Source organism: Crinia signifera, chromosome 19 (genome assembly GCF_055691185.1).
Source record: "Crinia signifera chromosome 19, ASM5569118v1, whole genome shotgun sequence".
Lineage (NCBI taxonomy): Eukaryota > Metazoa > Chordata > Amphibia > Anura > Myobatrachidae > Crinia > Crinia signifera.
Genome location: NC_139226.1, coordinates 73,222,392 through 73,244,239, shown reverse-complemented (window position 1 = coordinate 73,244,239; position 21,848 = coordinate 73,222,392). Strand labels below are relative to the sequence as shown.

The 21,848-nt window shown below is 39.4% G+C and overlaps 29 non-coding genes and 14 pseudogenes across 29 annotated transcripts; all 43 read left to right on the top strand.

Moving 5' to 3' along the window:
* Positions 1-126: 126 nt before the first annotated feature.
* LOC146044813 (5S ribosomal RNA) lies at positions 127-245 on the top strand. The gene has a single exon (XR_014465249.1). It is a non-coding gene; the product is annotated as a 5S ribosomal RNA (ribosomal RNA).
* Positions 246-590: 345 nt separating this feature from the next.
* Positions 591-709, top strand: LOC146044901 (5S ribosomal RNA). Its single transcript, XR_014465337.1, has one exon. It is a non-coding gene; the product is annotated as a 5S ribosomal RNA (ribosomal RNA).
* A 345-nt stretch (positions 710-1,054) lies between these two features.
* On the top strand, positions 1,055-1,173 carry LOC146044086 (5S ribosomal RNA). Its single transcript, XR_014464824.1, has one exon. It is a non-coding gene; the product is annotated as a 5S ribosomal RNA (ribosomal RNA).
* Positions 1,174-1,518: 345 nt separating this feature from the next.
* On the top strand, positions 1,519-1,637 carry LOC146044073 (5S ribosomal RNA). Its single transcript, XR_014464822.1, has one exon. It is a non-coding gene; the product is annotated as a 5S ribosomal RNA (ribosomal RNA).
* A 345-nt stretch (positions 1,638-1,982) lies between these two features.
* Positions 1,983-2,101, top strand: LOC146043613 (5S ribosomal RNA). The gene has a single exon (XR_014464604.1). It is a non-coding gene; the product is annotated as a 5S ribosomal RNA (ribosomal RNA).
* Positions 2,102-2,902: 801 nt separating this feature from the next.
* On the top strand, positions 2,903-3,021 carry LOC146044848 (5S ribosomal RNA). The gene has a single exon (XR_014465284.1). It is a non-coding gene; the product is annotated as a 5S ribosomal RNA (ribosomal RNA).
* Positions 3,022-3,367: 346 nt separating this feature from the next.
* On the top strand, positions 3,368-3,486 carry LOC146044904 (5S ribosomal RNA). The gene has a single exon (XR_014465340.1). It is a non-coding gene; the product is annotated as a 5S ribosomal RNA (ribosomal RNA).
* A 345-nt stretch (positions 3,487-3,831) lies between these two features.
* LOC146044060 (5S ribosomal RNA) lies at positions 3,832-3,950 on the top strand. The gene has a single exon (XR_014464819.1). It is a non-coding gene; the product is annotated as a 5S ribosomal RNA (ribosomal RNA).
* Positions 3,951-4,295: 345 nt separating this feature from the next.
* Positions 4,296-4,414, top strand: LOC146043869 (5S ribosomal RNA; annotated as a pseudogene).
* An 801-nt stretch (positions 4,415-5,215) lies between these two features.
* Positions 5,216-5,334, top strand: LOC146044068 (5S ribosomal RNA; annotated as a pseudogene).
* A 346-nt stretch (positions 5,335-5,680) lies between these two features.
* Positions 5,681-5,799, top strand: LOC146043331 (5S ribosomal RNA). The gene has a single exon (XR_014464325.1). It is a non-coding gene; the product is annotated as a 5S ribosomal RNA (ribosomal RNA).
* A 345-nt stretch (positions 5,800-6,144) lies between these two features.
* On the top strand, positions 6,145-6,263 carry LOC146043288 (5S ribosomal RNA). Its single transcript, XR_014464282.1, has one exon. It is a non-coding gene; the product is annotated as a 5S ribosomal RNA (ribosomal RNA).
* A 344-nt stretch (positions 6,264-6,607) lies between these two features.
* On the top strand, positions 6,608-6,726 carry LOC146043239 (5S ribosomal RNA). The gene has a single exon (XR_014464232.1). It is a non-coding gene; the product is annotated as a 5S ribosomal RNA (ribosomal RNA).
* Positions 6,727-7,070: 344 nt separating this feature from the next.
* Positions 7,071-7,179, top strand: LOC146044335 (5S ribosomal RNA; annotated as a pseudogene).
* A 345-nt stretch (positions 7,180-7,524) lies between these two features.
* On the top strand, positions 7,525-7,643 carry LOC146043300 (5S ribosomal RNA). Its single transcript, XR_014464294.1, has one exon. It is a non-coding gene; the product is annotated as a 5S ribosomal RNA (ribosomal RNA).
* A 345-nt stretch (positions 7,644-7,988) lies between these two features.
* On the top strand, positions 7,989-8,107 carry LOC146044878 (5S ribosomal RNA). Its single transcript, XR_014465314.1, has one exon. It is a non-coding gene; the product is annotated as a 5S ribosomal RNA (ribosomal RNA).
* Positions 8,108-8,451: 344 nt separating this feature from the next.
* On the top strand, positions 8,452-8,570 carry LOC146043962 (5S ribosomal RNA; annotated as a pseudogene).
* A 345-nt stretch (positions 8,571-8,915) lies between these two features.
* On the top strand, positions 8,916-9,034 carry LOC146043506 (5S ribosomal RNA). Its single transcript, XR_014464498.1, has one exon. It is a non-coding gene; the product is annotated as a 5S ribosomal RNA (ribosomal RNA).
* A 346-nt stretch (positions 9,035-9,380) lies between these two features.
* On the top strand, positions 9,381-9,499 carry LOC146043555 (5S ribosomal RNA). The gene has a single exon (XR_014464547.1). It is a non-coding gene; the product is annotated as a 5S ribosomal RNA (ribosomal RNA).
* Positions 9,500-9,843: 344 nt separating this feature from the next.
* Positions 9,844-9,962, top strand: LOC146043330 (5S ribosomal RNA). The gene has a single exon (XR_014464324.1). It is a non-coding gene; the product is annotated as a 5S ribosomal RNA (ribosomal RNA).
* Positions 9,963-10,307: 345 nt separating this feature from the next.
* Positions 10,308-10,426, top strand: LOC146044838 (5S ribosomal RNA). Its single transcript, XR_014465274.1, has one exon. It is a non-coding gene; the product is annotated as a 5S ribosomal RNA (ribosomal RNA).
* Positions 10,427-10,771: 345 nt separating this feature from the next.
* On the top strand, positions 10,772-10,890 carry LOC146043903 (5S ribosomal RNA; annotated as a pseudogene).
* Positions 10,891-11,235: 345 nt separating this feature from the next.
* Positions 11,236-11,354, top strand: LOC146044093 (5S ribosomal RNA; annotated as a pseudogene).
* Positions 11,355-11,699: 345 nt separating this feature from the next.
* LOC146043892 (5S ribosomal RNA) lies at positions 11,700-11,818 on the top strand (annotated as a pseudogene).
* A 345-nt stretch (positions 11,819-12,163) lies between these two features.
* LOC146043802 (5S ribosomal RNA) lies at positions 12,164-12,282 on the top strand (annotated as a pseudogene).
* A 345-nt stretch (positions 12,283-12,627) lies between these two features.
* Positions 12,628-12,736, top strand: LOC146044303 (5S ribosomal RNA; annotated as a pseudogene).
* Positions 12,737-13,081: 345 nt separating this feature from the next.
* LOC146044812 (5S ribosomal RNA) lies at positions 13,082-13,200 on the top strand. Its single transcript, XR_014465248.1, has one exon. It is a non-coding gene; the product is annotated as a 5S ribosomal RNA (ribosomal RNA).
* Positions 13,201-13,545: 345 nt separating this feature from the next.
* LOC146043370 (5S ribosomal RNA) lies at positions 13,546-13,664 on the top strand. The gene has a single exon (XR_014464362.1). It is a non-coding gene; the product is annotated as a 5S ribosomal RNA (ribosomal RNA).
* Positions 13,665-14,009: 345 nt separating this feature from the next.
* On the top strand, positions 14,010-14,128 carry LOC146044048 (5S ribosomal RNA). The gene has a single exon (XR_014464817.1). It is a non-coding gene; the product is annotated as a 5S ribosomal RNA (ribosomal RNA).
* Positions 14,129-14,473: 345 nt separating this feature from the next.
* On the top strand, positions 14,474-14,592 carry LOC146044036 (5S ribosomal RNA). The gene has a single exon (XR_014464815.1). It is a non-coding gene; the product is annotated as a 5S ribosomal RNA (ribosomal RNA).
* Positions 14,593-14,937: 345 nt separating this feature from the next.
* Positions 14,938-15,056, top strand: LOC146043611 (5S ribosomal RNA). The gene has a single exon (XR_014464603.1). It is a non-coding gene; the product is annotated as a 5S ribosomal RNA (ribosomal RNA).
* An 801-nt stretch (positions 15,057-15,857) lies between these two features.
* On the top strand, positions 15,858-15,976 carry LOC146044785 (5S ribosomal RNA). Its single transcript, XR_014465222.1, has one exon. It is a non-coding gene; the product is annotated as a 5S ribosomal RNA (ribosomal RNA).
* Positions 15,977-16,322: 346 nt separating this feature from the next.
* On the top strand, positions 16,323-16,441 carry LOC146043275 (5S ribosomal RNA). Its single transcript, XR_014464269.1, has one exon. It is a non-coding gene; the product is annotated as a 5S ribosomal RNA (ribosomal RNA).
* A 345-nt stretch (positions 16,442-16,786) lies between these two features.
* On the top strand, positions 16,787-16,905 carry LOC146044024 (5S ribosomal RNA). Its single transcript, XR_014464812.1, has one exon. It is a non-coding gene; the product is annotated as a 5S ribosomal RNA (ribosomal RNA).
* A 345-nt stretch (positions 16,906-17,250) lies between these two features.
* On the top strand, positions 17,251-17,369 carry LOC146043868 (5S ribosomal RNA; annotated as a pseudogene).
* Positions 17,370-17,715: 346 nt separating this feature from the next.
* Positions 17,716-17,834, top strand: LOC146044187 (5S ribosomal RNA; annotated as a pseudogene).
* An 801-nt stretch (positions 17,835-18,635) lies between these two features.
* Positions 18,636-18,754, top strand: LOC146043652 (5S ribosomal RNA). Its single transcript, XR_014464644.1, has one exon. It is a non-coding gene; the product is annotated as a 5S ribosomal RNA (ribosomal RNA).
* A 344-nt stretch (positions 18,755-19,098) lies between these two features.
* Positions 19,099-19,217, top strand: LOC146043967 (5S ribosomal RNA; annotated as a pseudogene).
* Positions 19,218-19,561: 344 nt separating this feature from the next.
* Positions 19,562-19,680, top strand: LOC146043880 (5S ribosomal RNA; annotated as a pseudogene).
* Positions 19,681-20,025: 345 nt separating this feature from the next.
* LOC146043299 (5S ribosomal RNA) lies at positions 20,026-20,144 on the top strand. The gene has a single exon (XR_014464293.1). It is a non-coding gene; the product is annotated as a 5S ribosomal RNA (ribosomal RNA).
* A 345-nt stretch (positions 20,145-20,489) lies between these two features.
* On the top strand, positions 20,490-20,608 carry LOC146044876 (5S ribosomal RNA). The gene has a single exon (XR_014465313.1). It is a non-coding gene; the product is annotated as a 5S ribosomal RNA (ribosomal RNA).
* A 344-nt stretch (positions 20,609-20,952) lies between these two features.
* Positions 20,953-21,071, top strand: LOC146043593 (5S ribosomal RNA). Its single transcript, XR_014464584.1, has one exon. It is a non-coding gene; the product is annotated as a 5S ribosomal RNA (ribosomal RNA).
* A 345-nt stretch (positions 21,072-21,416) lies between these two features.
* Positions 21,417-21,535, top strand: LOC146043867 (5S ribosomal RNA; annotated as a pseudogene).
* Positions 21,536-21,848: the final 313 nt, after the last annotated feature.

Below are 21,848 nucleotides of genomic sequence, written 5' to 3'. Positions count from 1 at the left end.
TGTCCTGTAAGTCTTTTTACATTACCAACACATAATTTTTTTCAGTAAGCCAATACAGTTAGGAAACTTTTTTATTAGCTTACCTGGTGATAGAAGTAGAAGAGGGCAAAAAAGTGCCTGTATCTCACCTACAGCCATACCACATTGGATAGGCCCAATCTCGTCTGATCTTGGAAGCTAAGCAGTGTTGGGCCTGTTTAGTACTTGGGTGGGAGACCACATGGGAACACCAGGTGCTGTAGGTTTTTTCACATTACTGGCAAATTGTTTTTATTCTCTAGCTATTTAAATTGGAAACTTTTTCTTTTTATTGCCAGTACAAACATTTGGAAGAGGTCAAACAGACACAATAGCCATCACCTAAAGACTTACCACACTGTTTAGGCCCAATTCCAACTGCTTTTGGCAGCTAAACAGTGTTGAGCCTCTTTAGTAGTTTAATTTAAGACCCCCTGCTAATATCATGTCCTGTAGGTCTTTTTACATTACCAACACATGATTTTTTTCAGTAAGCCAATACAGTTAGGAAACTTTTGTATTAGCTTACCTGGTGATAGAAGTAGAAGAGGGCAAAAAAGTGCCTGTATTTCACCTACAGCAATACCACATTGGATAGGCCCAATCTCGTCTGATCTTGGAAGCTAAGCAGTGTTGGGCCTGGTTAGTACTTTGGTGGGAGACCACATGGGAACACCAGGTGCTGTAGGTTTTTTCACATTACTGGCAAATTGTTTTTATTCTCTAGCTATTTAAATTGGAAAAAATTTCTTTTTATTGCCAGCACTGACATTTGGAAGAGGTCAAACAGACACAATAGCCATCACCTAAAGACTTACCATACTGTTTAGGCCCAATTCCAACTGCATTTGGCAGCTAAACAGTGTTGAGCCTCTTTAGTAGTTTAATTTAAGACCCCCTGCTAATAACATGTCCTGTAGGTCTTTTTACATTACCAACACATGATTTTTTTCAGTAAGCCAATACAGTTAGGAAACTTTTTTATTAGCTTACCTGGTGATAGAAGTAGAAGAGGGCAAAAAAGTGCCTATATCTCACCTACAGCCATACCACATTGGATAGGCCCAATCTCGTCTGATCTTGGAAGCTAAGCAGTGTTGGGCCTGGTTAGTACTTGGGTGGGAGACCACATGGGAACACCAGGTGCTGTAGGTTTTTTCACATTACTGGCAAATTGTTTTTATTCTCTAGCTATTTAAATTGGAAACTTTTTCTTTTTATTGCCAGTACAGACATTTGGAAGAGGTCAAACAGACACAATAGCCATCACCTAAAGACTTACCACACTGTTTAGGCCCAATTCCAACTGCTTTTGGCAGCTAAACAGTGTTGAGCCTCTTTAGTAGTTTAATTTAAGACCCCCTGCTAATATCATGTCCTGTAGGTCCTTTTACATTACCAACACATGATTTTTTTCAGTTAGCCAATACAGTTAGGAAACTTTTGTATTAGCTTACCTGGTGATAGAAGTAGAAGAGGGCAAAAAAGTGCCTGTATCTCACCTACAGCCATACCACATTGGATAGGCCCAATCTCGTCTGATCTTGGAAGCTAAGCAGTGTTGGGCCTGGTTAGTACTTGGGTGGGAGACCACATGGGAACACCAGGTGCTGTAGGTTTTTTCACATTACTGGCAAATTGTTTTTATTCTCTAGCTATTTAAATTGGAAACTTTTTCTTTTTATTGCCAGCACAGACATTTGGAAGAGGTCAAACAGACACAATAGCCATCACCTAAAGACTTACCAAACTGTTTAGGCTCAATTCCATCTGCTTTTGGCAGCTAAACAGTGTTGAGCCTCTTTAGTAGTTTAATTTAAGACCACCTGCTAATATCATGTCCTGTAGGTCTTTTTACATTACCAACACATGATTTTTTTCAGTAAGCCAATACAGTTAGGAAACTTTTTTATTAGCTTACTTGGTGATAGAAGTAGAAGAGGGCAAAAAAGTGCCTGTATCTCACCTACAGCCATACCACATTGGATAGGCCCAATCTCGTCTGATCTTGGAAGCTAAGCAGTGTTGGGCCTGGTTAGTACTTGGGTGGGAGACCACATGGGAACACCAGGTTCTGTGGGTTTTTTCACATTACTGGCAAATTGTTTTTATTCTCTAGCTATTTAAATTGGAAACTTTTTCTTTTTATTGCCAGCACTGACATTTGGAAGAGGTCAAACAGACACAATAGCCATCACCTAAAGACTTACCAAACTGTTTAGGCTCAATTCCATCTGCTTTTGGCAGCAAAACAGTGTTGAGCCTCTTTAGTAGTTTAATTTAAGACCACCTGCTAATATCATGTCCTGTAGGTCTTTTTACATTACCAACACATGATTTTTTTTCAGTAAGCCAATACAGTTCGGAAACTTTTTTATTAGCTTACCTGGTGATAGAAGTAGAAGAGGGCAAAAAAGTGCTTGTATCTCACTTACAGCCATACCACATTGGATAGGCCCTGATCTTGGAAGCAGAGAAGTGTTGGGCCTGGTTAGTACTAGGATGGGAGACCACATGGGAACACCAGGTGCTGTAGGTTTTTTCATATTACTGGCAAATTGTTTTTATTCTCTAGCTATTTAAATTGGAAACTTTTTCTTTTTATTGCCAGCACAGACATTTGGAAGAGGTCAAACAGACACAATAGCCATCACCTAAAGACTTACCACACTGTTTAGGCCCAATTCCAACTGCTTTTGGCAGCTAAACAGTGTTGAGCCTCTTTAGTAGTTTAATTTAAGACCCCCTGCTAATATCATGTCCTGTAGGTCTTTTTACATTACCAACACATGATTTTTTTTAGTAAGCCAATACAGTTAGGAAACTTTTGTATTAGCTTACCTGGTGATAGAAGTAGAAGAGGGCAAAAAAGTGCCTGTATCTCACCTACAGCAATACCACATTGGATAGGCCCAATCTCGTCTGATCTTGGAAGCTAAGCAGTGTTGGGCCTGGTTAGTACTTGGGTGGGAGACCACATGGGAACTCCAGGTGCTGTAGGTTTTTTCACATTACTGGCAAATTGTTTTTATTCTCTAGCTATTTAAATTGGAAAAATTTTCTTTTTATTGCCAGCACTGACATTTGGAAGAGGTCAAACAGACACAATAGCCATCACCTAAAGACTTACCATACTGTTTAGGCCTAATTCCAACTGCATTTGGCAGCTAAACAGTGTTGAGCCTCTTTAGTAGTTTAATTTAAGACCCCCTGCTAATAACATGTCCTGTAGGTCTTTTTACATTACCAACACATGATTTTTTTTCAGTAAGCCAATACAGTTAGGAAACTTTTTTATTAGCTTACCTGGTGATAGAAGTAGAAGAGGGCAAAAAAGTGCCTGTATCTCACCTACAGCCATACCACATTGGATAGGCCCAATCTCGTCTGATCTTGGAAGCTAAGCAGTGTTGGGCCTGGTTAGTACTTGGGTGGGAGACCTCATGGGAACACCAGGTGCTGTAGGTTTTTTCACATTACTGGCAAATTGTTTTTATTCTCTAGCTATTTAAATTGGAAACTTTTTCTTTTTATTGCCAGTACAGACATTTGGAAGAGGTCAAACAGACACAATAGCCATCACCTAAAGACTTACCACACTGTTTAGGCCCAATTCCAACTGCTTTTGGCAGCTAAACAGTGTTGAGCCTCTTTAGTAGTTTAATTTAAGACCCCCTGCTAATATCATGTCCTGTAGATCCTTTTACATTACCAACACATGATTTTTTTCAGTTAGCCAATACAGTTAGGAAACTTTTGTATTAGCTTACCTGGTGATAGAAGTAGAAGAGGGCAAAAAAGTGCCTGTATCTCACCTACAGCCATACCACATTGGATAGGCCCAATCTCGTCTGATCTTGGAAGCTAAGCAGTGTTGGGCCTGGTTAGTACTTGGGTGGGAGACCACATGGGAACACCAGGTGCTGTAGGTTTTTTCAGATTACTGGCAAATTGTTTTTATTCTCTAGCTATTTAAATTGGAAACTTTTTCTTTTTATTGCCAGCACAGACATTTGGAAGAGGTCAAACAGACACAATAGCCATCACCTAAAGACTTACCAAACTGTTTAGGCTCAATTCCATCTGCTTTTGGCAGCTAAACAGTGTTGAGCCTCTTTAGTAGTTTAATTTAAGACCACCTGCTAATATCATGTCCTGTAGGTCTTTTTACATTACCAACACATGATTTTTTTCAGTAAGCCAATACAGTTAGGAAACTTTTTTATTAGCTTACTTGGTGATAGAAGTAGAAGAGGGCAAAAAAGTGCCTGTATCTCACCTACAGCCATACTACATTGGATAGGCCCAATCTCGTCTGATCTTGGAAGCTAAGCAGTGTTGGGCCTGGTTAGTACTTGGGTGGGAGACCACATGGGAACACCAGGTTCTGTGGGTTTTTTCACATTACTGGCAAATTGTTTTTATTCTCTAGCTATTTAAATTGGAAACTTTTTCTTTTTATTGCCAGCACTGACATTTGGAAGAGGTCAAACAGACACAATAGCCATCACCTAAAGACTTACCAAACTGTTTAGGCTCAATTCCATCTGCTTTTGGCAGCTAAACAGTGTTGAGCCTCTGTAGTAGTTTAATTTAAGACCACCTGCTAATATCATGTCCTGTAGGTCTTTTTACATTACCAACACATGATTTTTTTTCAGTAAGCCAATACAGTTAGGAAACTTTTTTATTAGCTTACCTGGTGATAGAAGTAGAAGAGGGCAAAAAAGTGCTTGTATCTCACTTACAGCCATACCACATTGGATAGGCCCTGATCTTGGAAGCAGAGAAGTGTTGGGCCTGGTTAGTACTAGGATGGGAGACCACATGGGAACACCAGGTGCTGTAGGTTTTTTCATATTACTGGCAAATTGTTTTTATTCTCTAGCTATTTAAATTGGAAACTTTTTCTTTTTATTGCCAGCACAGACATTTGGAAGAGGTCAAACAGACACAATAGCCATCACCTAAAGACTTACCATACTGTTTAGGCCCAATTCCAACTGCTTTCGGCAGCTAAACAGTGTTGAGCCTCTTTAGTAGTTTAATTTAAGACCCCCTGCTAATATCATGTCCTGTAGGTCTTTTTACATTACCAACATATGATTTTTTTTAGTAAGCCAATACAGTTAGGAAACTTTTGTATTAGCTTACCTTGTGATAGAAGTAGAAGAGGGCAAAAAAGTGCCTGTATCTCACCTGCAGCCATACCACATTGGATAGGCCCAATCTCGTCTGATCTTGGAAGCTAAGCAGTGTTGGGCCTGGTTATTACTTGGGTGGGAGACCAGATGGGAACACTAGGTGCTGTAGGTTTTTTCACATTACTGGCAAATTGTTTTTATTCTCTAGCTATTTAAATTGGAAAAAAAAATATTTTTATTGCCAGCACTGACATTTGGAAGAGGTCAAACAGACACAATAGCCATCACCTAAAGACTTACCATACTGTTTAGGCCCAATTCCAACTGCATTTGGCAGCTAAAAAGTGTTGAGCCTCTTTAGTAGTTTAATTTAAGACCCCCTGCTAATAACATGTCCTGTAGGTCTTTTTACATTACCAACACATGATTTTTTTCAGTAAGCCAATACAGTTAGGAAACTTTTTTATTAGCTTACCTGGTGATAGAAGTAGAAAAGGGCAAAAAAGTGCCTGTATCTCACCTACAGCCATACCACATTGGATAGGCCCAATCTCGTCTGATCTTGGAAGCTAAGCAGTGTTGGACCTGTTTAGTACTTGGGTGGGAGACCACATGGGAACACCAGGTGCTGTAGGTTTTTTCACATTACTGGCAAATTGTTTTTATTCTCTAGCTATTTAAATTGGAAACTTTTTCTTTTTATTGCCAGCACAGACATTTGGAAGAGGTCAAACAGACACAATAGCCATCACCTAAAGACTTACCACACTGTTTAGGCCCAATTCCAACTGCTTTTGGCAGCTAAACAGTGTTGAGCCTCTTTAGTAGTTTAATTTAAGGATCCCTGCTAATATCATGTCCTGTAGGTCTTTTTACATTACCAACACATGATTTTTTGCAGTAAGCCAATACAGTTAGGAAACTTTTTTATTAGCTTACATGGTGATAGAAGTAGAAGAGAGCAAAAAAGTGCCTGTATCTAATCTACAGCCATACCACATTGGATAGGCCCAATCTCATCTGATCTTGGAAGCTAAGCAGTGTTGGGCCTGGTTAGTACTTCGGTGGGAGACCACATGGGAACACCAGGTGCTGTTGGTTTTTTCACATTACTGGCAAATTGTTTTTATTCTCTAGCTATTTAAATTGGAAACTTTTTCTTTTTATTGCCAGTACAAACATTTGGAAGAGGTCAAACAGACACAATAGCCATCACCTAATGACTTACCACACTGTTTAGGCCCAATTCCAACTGCTTTTGGCAGCTAAACAATGTTGAGCCTCTTTAGTAGTTTAATTTAAGACCCCCTGCTAATATCATGTCCTGTAGGTCTTTTTACATTACCAACACATGATTTTTTTCAGTAAGCCAATACAGTTAGGAAACTTTTTTATTAGCTTACCTGGTGATAGAAGTAGAAGAAGGCAAAAAAGTGCCTGCATTTTACTACAGCCATACCACATTGGATAGTCCCAATCTCGTCTGATCTTGGAAGCTAAGCAATGTTGGGCCTGGTTAGTACTTGGGTGGGAGACCACATGGGAACACCAGGTGCTGTAGGTTTTTTCACATTACTGGCAAATTGTTTTTATTCTCTAGCTATTTAAATTGGAAACGTTTACTTTTTATTGCCAGTACAGACATTTGGAAGAAGTCAAACAGACACAATAGCCATCACCTAAAGACTTACCACACTGTTTAGGCCCAATTCCAACTGCTTTTGACAGCTAAACAGTGTTGAGCCTCTTTAGTAGTTTAATTTAAGACCCCCTGCTAATATCATGTCCTGTAGGTCTTTTTACATTACCAACACATAATTTTTTTCAGTAAGCCAACACAGTTAGGAAACTTTTTTATTAGCTTACCTGGTGATAGAAGTAGAAGAGGGCAAAAAAGTGCCTGTATCTTACTACAGCCATACCACATTGGATAGTCCTGATCTTGGAAGCTAAGCAGTGTTGGGCCTGGTTAGTACTTGGGTGGGAGACCACATGGGAACACCAGGTGCTGTAGGTTTTTTCACATTACTGGCAAATTGTTTTTATTCTCTAGCTATTTAAATTGGAAACGTTTACTTTTTATTGCCAGTACAGACATTTGGAAGAAGTCAAACAGACACAATAGCCATCACCTAAAGACTTACCACACTGTTTAGGCCCAATTCCAACTGCTTTTGGCAGCTAAACAGTGTTGAGCCTCTTTAGTAGTTTAATTTAAGACCCCCTGCTAATATCATGTCCTGTAGGTCTTTTTACATTACCAACACATAATTTTTTTCAGTAAGCCAATACAGTTAGGAAACTTTTTTATTAGCTTACCTGGTGATAGAAGTAGAAGAGAGCAAAAAAGTGCCTGTATGTCACCTACAGCCATACCACGTTGAATAGGCCCAATCTCGTCTGATCTTGGAAGCTAAGCAGCGTTGGACCTGTTTAGTACTTGGGTGGGAGACCACATGGGAACACCAGGTGCTGTAGGTTTTTTCACATTACTGGCAAATTGTTTTTATTCTCTAGCTATTTAAATTGGAAACTTTTTCTTTTTATTGCCAGTACAGACATTTGGAAGAGGTCAAACAGACACAATAGCCATCACCTAAAGACTTACCACACTGTTTAGGCCCAATTCCAACTGCTTTTGGCAGCTAAACAGTGTTGAGCCTCTTTAGTAGTTTAATTTAAGACCCCCTGCTAATATTATGTCCTGTAGGTCTTTTTACATTACCAACACATGATTTTTTTCAGTAAGCCAATACAGTTAGGAAACTTTTGTATTAGCCTACCTGGTGATAGAAGTAGAAGTGGGCAAAAAAGTGCCTGTATCTCACCTACAGCCATACCACATTGGATAGGCCCAATCTCGTCTGATCTTGGAAGCTAAGCAGTGTTGGGCCTGGTTAGTACTTGGGTGGGAGACCACATTGGAACACCAGGTGCTGTAGGTTTTTTCACATTACTGGCAAATTGTTTTTATTCTCTAGCTATTTAAATTGGAAACTTTTTCTTTTTATTGCCAGTACAAACATTTGGAAGAGGTCAAACAGACACAATAGCCATCACCTAAAGACTTACCACACTGTTTAGGCCCAATTCCAACTGCTTTTGGCAGCTAAACAGTGTTGAGCCTCTTTAGTAGTTTAATTTAAGACCCCCGCTAATATCATGTCCTGTAGGTCTTTTTACATTACCAACACATAATTTTTTTCAGTAAGCCAATACAGTTAGGAAACTTTTTTATTAGCTTACCTGGTGATAGAAGTAGAAGAGGGCAAAAAAGTGCCTGTATCTCACCTACAGCCATACCACATTGGATAGGCCCAATCTCGTCTGATCTTGGAAGCTAAGCGGTGTTAGACCTGTTTAGTACTTGGGTGGGAGACCACATGGGAACACCAGGTGCTGTAGGTTTTTTCACATTACTGGCAAATTGTTTTTATTCTCTAGCTATTTAAATTGGAAACTTTTTATTTTTATTGCCAGTACAGACATTTGGAAGAGGTCAAACAGACACAATAGCCATCACCTAAAGACTTACCACACTGTTTAGGCCCAATTCCAACTGCTTTTGGCAGCTAAACAGTGTTGAGCCTCTTTAGTATTTTAATTTAAGACCCCCTGCTAATATCATGTCCTGTAGGTATTTTTACATTACCAACACATGATTTTTTTCAGTAAGCCAATACAGTTAGGAAACTTTTGTATTAGCTTACCTGGTGATAGAAGTAGAAGAGGGCAAAAAAGTGCCTGTATCTCACCTACAGCCATACCACATTGGATAGGCCCAATCTCGTCTGATCTTGGAAGCTAAGCAGTGTTGGGCCTGGTTAGTACTTGGGTGGGAGACCACATGGGAACACCAGGTGCTCTAGGTTTTTTCACATTACTGGCAAATTGTTTTTATTCTCTTGCTATTTAAATTGGAAAAAAAATTCTTTTTATTGCCAGCACTGACATTTGGAAGAGGTCAAACAGACACAATAGCCATCACCTAAAGACTTACCATACTGTTTAGGACCAATTCCAACTGCGTTTGGCAGCTAAACAGTGTTGAGCCTCTTTAGTAGTTTAATTTAAGACCCCCTGCTAATATCATGTCCTGTAGGTCTTTTTACATTACCAACACATAATTTTTTTCAGTAAGCCAATACAGTTAGGAAACTTTTTTATTAGCTTACCTGGTGATAGAAGTAGAAGAGGGCAAAAAAGTGCCTGTATCTCACCTACAGCCATACCACATTGGATAGGCCCAATCTTGTCTGATCTTGGAAGCTAAGCAGTGTTGGGCCTGTTTAGTACTTGGGTGGGAGACCACATGGGAACACCAGGTGCTGTAGGTTTTTTCACATTACTGGCAAATTGTTTTTATTCTCTAGCTATTTAAATTGGAAACTTTTTCTTTTTATTGCCAGTACAGACATTTGGAAGTGGTCAAACAGACACAATAGCCATCACCTAAAGACTTACCACACTGTTTAGGCCCAATTCCAACTGCTTTTGGCAGCTAAACAGTGTTGAGCCTCTTTAGTAGTTTAATTTAAGACCCCCGCTAATATCATGTCCTGTAGGTCTTTTTACATTACCAACACATAATTTTTTTCAGTAAGCCAATACAGTTAGGACACTTTTTTATTAGCTTACCTGGTGATAGAAGTAGAAAAGGGCAAAAAAGTGCCTGTATCTCACCTACAGCCATACCACATTGGATAGGCCCAATCTCGTCTGATCTTGGAAGCTAAGCAGTGTTGGACCTGTTTAGTACTTGGGTGGGAGACCACATGGGAACACCAGGTGCTGTAGGTTTTTTCACATTACTGGCAAATTGTTTTTATTCTCTAGCTATTTAAATTGGAAACTTTTTCTTTTTATTGCCAGTACAGACATTTGGAAGAGGTCAAACAGACACAATAGCCATCACCTAAAGACTTACCACACTGTTTAGGCCCAATTCCAACTGCTTTTGGCAGCTAAACAGTGTTGAGCCTCTTTAGTAGTTTAATTTAAGACCCCCTGCTAATATCATGTCCTGTAGGTCTTTTTACATTACCAACACATAATTTTTTTCAGTAAGCCAATACAGTTAGGAAACTTTTGTATTAGCCTACCTGGTGATAGAAGTAGAAGTGGGCAAAAAAGTGCCTGCATCTCACCTACAGCCATACCACATTGGATAGGCCCAATCTCGTCTGATCTTGGAAGCAAAGCAGTGTTGGGCCTGGTTAGTACTTGGGTGGGAGACCACATGGGAACACCAGGTGCTGTAGGTTTTTTCACATTACTGGCAAATTGTTTTTATTCTCTAGCTATTTAAATTGGAAACGTTTACTTTTTATTGCCAGTACAGACATTTGGAAGAAGTCAAACAGACACAATAGCCATCACCTAAAGACTTACCACACTGTTTAGGCCCAATTCCAACTGCTTTTGGCAGCTAAACAGTGTTGAGCCTCTTTAGTAGTTTAATTTAAGACCCCCTGCTAATATCATGTCCTGTAGGTCTTTTTACATTACCAACACATGATTTTTTTCAGTAAGCCAATACAGTTAGGAAACTTTTGTATTAGCTTACCTGGTGATAGAAGTAGAAGAGGGCAAAAAAGTGCCTGTATCTCACCTACAGCCATACAACATTGGATAGGCCCAATCTTGTCTGATCTTGGAAGCTAAGCAGTGTTGGGCCTGGTTAGTACTTGGGTGGGAGACCACATGGGAACACCAGGTGCTGTAGGTTTTTTCACATTACTGGCAAATTGTTTTTATTCTCTTGCTATTTAAATTGGAAAAAAAATATTTTTATTGCCAGCACTGACATTTGGAAGAGGTCAAACAGACACAATAGCCATCACCTAAAGACTTACCATACTGTTTAGGCCCAATTCCAACTGCATTTGGCAGCTAAACAGTGTTGAGCCTCTTTAGTAGTTTAATTTAAGACCCCCTGCTAATAACATGTCCTGTAGGTCTTTTTACATTACCAACACATGATTTTTTTCAGTAAGCCAATACAGTTAGGAAACTTTTTTATTAGCTTACCTGGTGATAGAAGTAGAAGAGGGCAAAAAAGTGCCTGTATCTCACCTACAGCCATACCACATTGGATAGGTCCAATCTTGTCTGATCTTGGAAGCTATGCAGTGTTGGGCCTGGTTAGTACTTGGGTGGGAGACCACATGGGAACACCAGGTGCTGTAGGTTTTTTCACATTACTGGCAAATTGTTTTTATTCTCTAGCTATTTAAATTGGAAACATTTACTTTTTATTGCCAGTACAGACATTTGGAAGAAGTCAAACAGACACAATAGCCATCACCTAAAGACTTACCACACTGTTTAGGACCAATTCCAACTGCTTTTGGCAGCTAAACAGTGTTGAGCCTCTTTAGTAGTTTAATTTAAGACCCCCTGCTAATATCATGTCCTGTAGGTCTTTTTACATTACCAACACATAATTTTTTTCAGTAAGCCAATTCAGTTAGGAAACTTTTTTATTAGCTTACCTGGTGATAGAAGTAGAAGAGGACAAAAAAGTGCCTGTATCTCACCTACAGCCATACCACATTGGATAGGCCCAATCTTGTCTGATCTTGGAAGCTAAGCAGTGTTGGGCCTGTTTAGTACTTGGGTGGGAGACCACATGGGAACACCAGGTGCTGTAGATTTTTTCACATTACTGGCAAATTGTTTTTATTCTCTAGTAGGTTAAATTGGAAACTTTTTCTTTTTATTGCCAGTACAGACATTTGGAAGAGGTCAAACAGACACAATAGCCATCACCTAAAGACTTACCACACTGTTTAGGCCCAATTCCAACTGCTTTTGGCAGCTAAACAGTGTTGAGCCTCTTTAGTAGTTTAATTTAAGACCCCCTGCTAATATCATGTCCTGTAGGTCTTTTTACATTACCAACACATGATTTTTTTCAGTAAGCCAATACAGTTAGGAAACTTTTTTATTAGCTTACCTGGTGATAGAAGTAGAAGAGGGCAAAAAAGTGCCTGTATCTCACCTACAGCCATACCACATTGGATAGGCCCAATCTCGTCTGATCATGGAAGCTAAGCAGTGTTGGGCCTGGTTAGTACCTGGGTGGGAGACCACATGGGAACACCAGGTGCTGTAGTTTTTTTCACATTACTGGCAAATTGTTTTTATTCTCTAGCTATTTAAATTGGAAACGTTTACTTTTTATTGCCAGTACAGACATTTGGAAGAAGTCAAACAGACACAATAGCCATCACCTAAAGACTTACCACACTGTTTAGGACCAATTCCGACTGCTTTTGGCAGCTAAACAGTGTTGAGCCTCTTTAGTAGTTTAATTTAAGACCCCCTGCTAATATCATGTCCTGTAGGTCTTTTTACATTACCAACACATAATTTTTTTCAGTAAGCCAATTCAGTTAGGAAACTTTTTTATTAGCTTACCTGGTGATAGAAGTAGAAGAGGGCAAAAAAGTGCCTGTATCTCACCTACAGCCATACCACATTGGATAGGCCTGATCTTGGAAGCTAAGCAGTGTTGGGCCTGTTTAGTACTTGGGTGGGAGACCACATGGGAACACCAGGTGCTGTAGGTTTTTTCACATTACTGGCAAATTGTTTTTATTCTCTAGCTATTTAAATTGGAAACTTTTTCTTTTTATTGCCAGTACAGACATTTGGAAGAAGTCAAACAGACACAATAGCCATCACCTAAAGACGTACCACACTGATTAGGCCCAATTCCAACTGCTTTTGGCAGCTAAACAGTGTTGAGCCTCTTTAGTAGTTTAATTTAAGACCCCCTGCTAATATCATGTCCTGTAAGTCTTTTTACATTACCAACACATAATTTTTTTCAGTAAGCCAATACAGTTAGGAAACTTTTTTATTAGCTTACCTGGTGATAGAAGTAGAAGAGGGCAAAAAAGTGCCTGTATCTCACCTACAGCCATACCACATTGGATAGGCCCAATCTCGTCTGATCTTGGAAGCTAAGCAGTGTTGGGCCTGTTTAGTACTTGGGTGGGAGACCACATGGGAACACCAGGTGCTGTAGGTTTTTTCACATTACTGGCAAATTGTTTTTATTCTCTAGCTATTTAAATTGGAAACTTTTTCTTTTTATTGCCAGTACAAACATTTGGAAGAGGTCAAACAGACACAATAGCCATCACCTAAAGACTTACCACACTGTTTAGGCCCAATTCCAACTGCTTTTGGCAGCTAAACAGTGTTGAGCCTCTTTAGTAGTTTTATTTAAGACCCCCTGCTAATATCATGTCCTGTAGGTCTTTTTACATTACCAACACATGATTTTTTTCAGTAAGCCAATACAGTTAGGAAACTTTTGTATTAGCTTACCTGGTGATAGAAGTAGAAGAGGGCAAAAAAGTGCCTGTATTTCACCTACAGCAAAACCACATTGGATAGGCCCAATCTCGTCTGATCTTGGAAGCTAAGCAGTGTTGGGCCTGGTTAGTACTTGGGTGGGAGACCACATGGGAACACCAGGTGCTGTAGGTTTTTTCACATTACTGGCAAATTGTTTTTATTCTCTAGCTATTTAAATTGGAAAAAAATTCTTTTTATTGCCAGCACTGACATTTGGAAGAGGTCAAACAGACACAATAGCCATCACCTAAAGACTTACCATACTGTTTAGGCCCAATTCCAACTGCATTTGGCAGCTAAACAGTGTTGAGCCTCTTTAGTAGTTTAATTTAAGACCCCCTGCTAATAACATGTCCTGTAGGTCTTTTTACATTACCAACACATGATTTTTTTCAGTAAGCCAATACAGTTAGGAAACTTTTTTATTAGCTTACCTGGTGATAGAAGTAGAAGAGGGCAAAAAAGTGCCTGTATCTCACCTACAGCCATACCACATTGGATAGGCCCAATCTCGTCTGATCTTGGAAGCTAAGCAGTGTTGGGCCTGGTTAGTACTTGGGTGGGAGACCACATGGGAACACCAGGTGCTGTAGGTTTTTTCACATTACTGGCAAATTGTTTTTATTCTCTAGCTATTTAAATTGGAAACTTTTTCTTTTTATTGCCAGTACAGACATTTGGAAGAGGTCAAACAGACACAATAGCCATCACCTAAAGACTTACCACACTGTTTAGGCCCAATTCCAACTGCTTTTGGCAGCTAAACAGTGTTGAGCCTCTTTAGTAGTTTAATTTAAGACCCCCTGCTAATATCATGTCCTGTAGGTCCTTTTACATTACCAACACATGATTTTTTTCAGTTAGCCAATACAGTTAGGAAACTTTTGTATTAGCTTACCTGGTGATAGAAGTAGAAGAGGGCAAAAAAGTGCCTGTATCTCACCTACAGCCATACCACATTGGATAGGCCCAATCTCGTCTGATCTTGGAAGCTAAGCAGTGTTGGGCCTGGTTAGTACTTGGGTGGGAGACCACATGGGAACACCAGGTGCTGTAGGTTTTTTCACATTACTGGCAAATTGTTTTTATTCTCTAGCTATTTAAATTGGAAACTTTTTCTTTTTATTGCCAGCACAGACATTTGGAAGAGGTCAAACAGACACAATAGCCATCACCTAAAGACTTACCAAACTGTTTAGGCTCAATTCCATCTGCTTTTGGCAGCTAAACAGTGTTGAGCCTCTTTAGTAGTTTAATTTAAGACCACCTGCTAATATCATGTCCTGTAGGTCTTTTTACATTACCAACACATGATTTTTTTCAGTAAGCCAATACAGTTAGGAAACTTTTTTATTAGCTTACTTGGTGATAGAAGTAGAAGAGGGCAAAAAAGTGCCTGTATCTCACCTACAGCCATACCACATTGGATAGGCCCAATCTCGTCTGATCTTGGAAGCTAAGCAGTGTTGGGCCTGGTTAGTACTTGGGTGGGAGACCACATGGGAACACCAGGTTCTGTGGGTTTTTTCACATTACTGGCAAATTGTTTTTATTCTCTAGCTATTTAAATTGGAAACTTTTTCTTTTTATTGCCAGCACTGACATTTGGAAGAGGTCAAACAGACACAATAGCCATCACCTTAAGACTTACCAAACTGTTTAGGCTCAATTCCATCTGCTTTTGGCAGCAAAACAGTGTTGAGCCTCTTTAGTAGTTTAATTTAAGACCACCTGCTAATATCATGTCCTGTAGGTCTTTTTACATTACCAACACATGATTTTTTTTCAGTAAGCCAATACAGTTAGGAAACTTTTTTATTAGCTTACCTGGTGATAGAAGTAGAAGAGGGCAAAAAAGTGCTTGTATCTCACTTACAGCCATACCACATTGGATAGGCCCTGATCTTGGAAGCAGAGAAGTGTTGGGCCTGGTTAGTACTAGGATGGGAGACCACATGGGAACACCAGGTGCTGTAGGTTTTTTCATATTACTGGCAAATTGTTTTTATTCTCTAGCTATTTAAATTGGAAACTTTTTCTTTTTATTGCCAGCACAGACATTTGGAAGAGGTCAAACAGACACAATAGCCATCACCTAAAGACTTACCACACTGTTTAGGCCCAATTCCAACTGCTTTTGGCAGCTAAACAGTGTTGAGCCTCTTTAGTAGTTTAATTTAAGACCCCCTGCTAATATCATGTCCTGTAGGTCTTTTTACATTACCAACACATGATTTTTTTTAGTAAGCCAATACAGTTAGGAAACTTTTGTATTAGCTTACCTGGTGATAGAAGTAGAAGAGGGCAAAAAAGTGCCTGTATCTCACCTACAGCAATACCACATTGGATAGGCCCAATCTCGTCTGATCTTGGAAGCTAAGCAGTGTTGGGCCTGGTTAGTACTTGGGTGGGAGACCACATGGGAACACCAGGTGCTGTAGGTTTTTTCACATTACTGGCAAATTGTTTTTATTCTCTAGCTATTTAAATTGGAAAAATTTTCTTTTTATTGCCAGCACTGACATTTGGAAGAGGTCAAACAGACACAATAGCCATCACCTAAAGACTTACCATACTGTTTAGGCCCAATTCCAACTGCATTTGGCAGCTAAACAGTGTTGAGCCTCTTTAGTAGTTTAATTTAAGACCCCCTGCTAATAACATGTCCTGTAGGTCTTTTTACATTACCAACACATGATTTTTTTTCAGTAAGCCAATACAGTTAGGAAACTTTTTTATTAGCTTACCTGGTGATAGAAGTAGAAGAGGGCAAAAAAGTGCCTGTATCTCACCTACAGCCATACCACATTGGATAGGCCCAATCTCGTCTGATCTTGGAAGCTAAGCAGTGTTGGGCCTGGTTAGTACTTGGGTGGGAGACCTCATGGGAACACCAAGTGCTGTAGGTTTTTTCACATTACTGGCAAATTGTTTTTATTCTCTAGCTATTTAAATTGGAAACTTTTTCTTTTTATTGCCAGTACAGACATTTGGAAGAGGTCAAACAGACACAATAGCCATCACCTAAAGACTTACCACACTGTTTAGGCCCAATTCCAACTGCTTTTGGCAGCTAAACAGTGTTGAGCCTCTTTAGTAGTTTAATTTAAGACCCCCTGCTAATATCATGTCCTGTAGATCCTTTTACATTACCAACACATGATTTTTTTCAGTTAGCCAATACAGTTAGGAAACTTTTGTATTAGCTTACCTGGTGATAGAAGTAGAAGAGGGCAAAAAAGTGCCTGTATCTCACCTACAGCCATACCACATTGGATAGGCCCAATCTCGTCTGATCTTGGAAGCTAAGCAGTGTTGGGCCTGGTTAGTACTTGGGTGGGAGACCACATGGGAACACCAGGTGCTGTAGGTTTTTTCAGATTACTGGCAAATTGTTTTTATTCTCTAGCTATTTAAATTGGAAATTTTTTCTTTTTATTGCCAGCACAGACATTTGGAAGAGGTCAAACAGACACAATAGCCATCACCTAAAGACTTACCAAACTGTTTAGGCTCAATTCCATCTGCTTTTGGCAGCTAAACAGTGTTGAGCCTCTTTAGTAGTTTAATTTAAGACCACCTGCTAATATCATGTCCTGTAGGTCTTTTTACATTACCAACACATGATTTTTTTCAGTAAGCCAATACAGTTAGGAAACTTTTTTATTAGCTTACTTGGTGATAGAAGTAGAAGAGGGCAAAAAAGTGCCTGTATCTCACCTACAGCCATACTACATTGGATAGGCCCAATCTCGTCTGATCTTGGAAGCTAAGCAGTGTTGGGCCTGGTTAGTACTTGGGTGGGAGACCACATGGGAACACCAGGTTCTGTGGGTTTTTTCACATTACTGGCAAATTGTTTTTATTCTCTAGCTATTTAAATTGGAAACTTTTTCTTTTTATTGCCAGCACTGACATTTGGAAGAGGTCAAACAGACACAATAGCCATCACCTAAAGACTTACCAAACTGTTTAGGCTCAATTCCATCTGCTTTTGGCAGCTAAACAGTGTTGAGCCTCTTTAGTAGTTTAATTTAAGACCACCTGCTAATATCATGTCCTGTAGGTCTTTTTACATTACCAACACATGATTTTTTTTCAGTAAGCCAATACAGTTAGGAAACTTTTTTATTAGCTTACCTGGTGATAGAAGTAGAAGAGGGCAAAAAAGTGCCTGTATCTCACCTTTAGCCATACCACATTGGATAGGCCCAATCTCGTCTGATCTTGGAAGCTAAGCAGTGTTGGGCCTGGTTAATACTTGGGTGGGAGACCAGATGGGAACACTAGGTGCTGTAGGTTTTTTCACATTACTGGCAAATTGTTTTTATTCTCTAGCTATTTAAATTGGAAAAAAAAATATTTTTATTGCCAGCACTGACATTTGGAATAGGTCAAACAGACACAATAGCCATCACCTAAAGACTTACCATACTGTTTAGGCCCAATTCCAACTGCATTTGGCAGCTAAAAAGTGTTGAGCCTCTTTAGTAGTTTAATTTAAGACCCCCTGCTAATAACATGTCCTGTAGGTCTTTTTACATTACCAACACATAATTTTTTTCAGTAAGCCAATACAGTTAGGAAACTTTTTTATTAGCTTACCTGGTGTTAGAAGTAGAAGAGGGCAAAAAAGTGCTTGTATCTCACTTACAGCCATACCACATTGGATAGGCCGTGATCTTGGAAGCAGAGAAGTGTTGGGCCTGGTTAGTACTAGGATGGGAGACCACATGGGAACACCAGGTGCTGTAGGTTTTTTCATATTACTGGCAAATTGTTTTTATTCTCTAGCTATTTAAATTGGAAACTTTTTCTTTTTATTGCCAGCACAGACATTTGGAAGAGGTCAAACAGACACAATAGCCATCACCTAAAGACTTACCACACTGTTTAGGCCCAATTCCAACTGCTTTTGGCAGCTAAACAGTGTTGAGCCTCTTTAGTAGTTTAATTTAAGGATCCCTGCTAATATCATGTCCTGTAGGTCTTTTTACATTACCAACACATGATTTTTTGCAGTAAGCCAATACAGTTAGGAAACTTTTTTATTAGCTTACATGGTGATAGAAGTAGAAGAGAGCAAAAAAGTGCCTGTATCTAATCTACAGCCATACCACATTAGATAGGCCCAATCTCATCTGATCTTGGAAGCTAAGCAGTGTTGGGCCTGGTTAGTACTTGGGTGGGAGACCACATGGGAACACCAGGTGCTGTTGGTTTTTTCACATTACTGGCAAATTGTTTTTATTCTCTAGCTATTTAAATTGGAAACTTTTTCTTTTTATTGCCAGTACAAACATTTGGAAGAGGTCAAACAGACACAATAGCCATCACCTAATGACTTACCACACTGTTTAGGCCCAATTCCAACTGCTTTTGGCAGCTAAACAATGTTGAGCCTCTTTAGTAGTTTAATTTAAGACCCCCTGCTAATATCATGTCCTGTAGGTCTTTTTACATTACCAACACATGATTTTTTTCAGTAAGCCAATACAGTTAGGAAACTTTTGTATTAGCTTACCTGGTGATAGAAGTAGAAGAGGGCAAAAAAGTGCCTGCATCTTACTACAGCCATACCACATTGGATAGTCCCAATCTCGTCTGATCTTGGAAGCTAAGCAATGTTGGGCCTGGTTAGTACATGGGTGGGAGACCAGATGGGAACACCAGGTGCTGTAGGTTTTTTCACATTACTGGCAAATTGTTTTTATTCTCTAGCTATTTAAATTGGAAACGTTTACTTTTTATTGCCAGTACAGACATTTGGAAGAAGTCAAACAGACACAATAGCCATCACCTAAAGACTTACCACACTGTTTAGGCCCAATTCCAACTGCTTTTGACAGCTAAACAGTGTTGAGCCTCTTTAGTAGTTTAATTTAAGACCCCCTGCTAATATCATGTCCTGTAGGTCTTTTTACATTACCAACACATAATTTTTTTCAGTAAGCCAACACAGTTAGGAAACTTTTTTATTAGCTTACCTGGTGATAGAAGTAGAAGAGGGCAAAAAAGTGCCTGTATTTTACTACAGCCATACCACATTGGATAGTCCCAATCTTGTCTGATCTTGGAAGCTAAGCAGTGTTGGGCCTGGTTAGTACTTGGGTGGGAGACCACATGGGAACACCAGGTGCTGTAGGTTTTTTCACATTACTGGCAAATTGTTTTTATTCTCTAGCTATTTAAATTGGAAACGTTTACTTTTTATTGCCAGTACAGACATTTGGAAGAAGTCAAACAGACACAATAGCCATCACCTAAAGACTTACCACACTGTTTAGGCCCAATTCCAACTGCTTTTGGCAGCTAAACAGTGTTGAGCCTCTTTAGTAGTTTAATTTAAGACCCCCTGCTAATATCATGTCCTGTAGGTCTTTTTACATTACCAACACATAATTTTTTTCAGTAAGCCAATACAGTTAGGAAACTTTTTTATTAGCTTACCTGGTGATAGAAGTAGAAGAGGGCAAAAAAGTGCCTGTATGTCACCTACAGCCATACCACGTTGAATAGGCCCAATCTCGTCTGATCTTGGAAGCTAAGCAGCGTTGGACCTGTTTAGTACTTGGGTGGGAGACCACATGGGAACACCAGGTGCTGTAGGTTTTTTCACATTACTGGCAAATTGTTTTTATTCTCTAGCTATTTAAATTGGAAACTTTTTCTTTTTATTGCCAATACAGACATTTGGAAGAGGTCAAACAGACACAATAGCCATCACCTAAAGACTTACCACACTGTTTAGGCCCAATTCCAACTGCTTTTGGCAGCTAAACAGTGTTGAGCCTCTTTAGTAGTTTAATTTAAGACCCCCTGCTAATATCATGTCCTGTAGGTCTTTTTACATTACCAACACATGATTTTTTTCAGTAAGCCAATACAGTTAGGAAACTTTTGTATTAGCCTACCTGGTGATAGAAGTAGAAGTGGGCAAAAAAGTGCCTGTATCTCACCTACAGCCATACCACATTGGATAGGCCCAATCTCGTCTGATCTTGGAAGCTAAGCAGTGTTGGGCCTGGTTAGTACTTGGGTGGGAGACCACATTGGAACACCAGGTGCTGTAGGTTTTTTCACATTACTGGCAAATTGTTTTTATTCTCTAGCTATTTAAATTGGAAACTTTTTCTTTTTATTGCCAGTACAGACATTTGGAAGAGGTCAAACAGACACAATAGCCATCACCTAAAGACTTACCACACTGTTTAGGCCCAATTCCAACTGCTTTTGGCAGCTAAACAGTGTTGAGCCTCTTTAGTAGTTTAATTTAAGACCCCCGCTAATATCATGTCCTGTAGGTCTTTTTACATTACCAACACATAATTTTTTTCAGTAAGCCAATACAGTTAGGAAACTTTTTTATTAGCTTACCTGGTGATAGAAGTAAAAGAGGGCAAAAAAGTGCCTGTATCTCACCTGCAGCCATACCACATTGGATAGGCCCAATCTCGTCTGATCTTGGAAGCTAAGCAGTGTTGGACCTGTTTAGTACTTGGGTGGGAGACCACATGGGAACACCAGGTGCTGTAGGTTTTTTCACATTACTGGCAAATTGTTTTTATTCTCTAGCTATTTAAATTGGAAATTTTTTCTTTTTATTGCCAGCACAGACATTTGGAAGAGGTCAAACAGACACAATAGCCATCACCTAAAGACTTACCAAACTGTTTAGGCTCAATTCCATCTGCTTTTGGCAGCTAAACAGTGTTGAGCCTCTTTAGTAGTTTAATTTAAGACCACCTGCTAATATCATGTCCTGTAGGTCTTTTTACATTACCAACACATGATTTTTTTCAGTAAGCCAATACAGTTAGGAAACTTTTTTATTAGCTTACTTGGTGATAGAAGTAGAAGAGGGCAAAAAAGTGCCTGTATCTCACCTACAGCCATACTACATTGGATAGGCCCAATCTCGTCTGATCTTGGAAGCTAAGCAGTGTTGGGCCTGGTTAGTACTTGGGTGGGAGACCACATGGGAACACCAGGTTCTGTGGGTTTTTTCACATTACTGGCAAATTGTTTTTATTCTCTAGCTATTTAAATTGGAAACTTTTTCTTTTTATTGCCAGCACTGACATTTGGAAGAGGTCAAACAGACACAATAGCCATCACCTAAAGACTTACCAAACTGTTTAGGCTCAATTCCATCTGCTTTTGGCAGCTAAACAGTGTTGAGCCTCTTTAGTAGTTTAATTTAAGACCACCTGCTAATATCATGTCCTGTAGGTCTTTTTACATTACCAACACATGATTTTTTTTCAGTAAGCCAATACAGTTAGGAAACTTTTTTATTAGCTTACCTGGTGATAG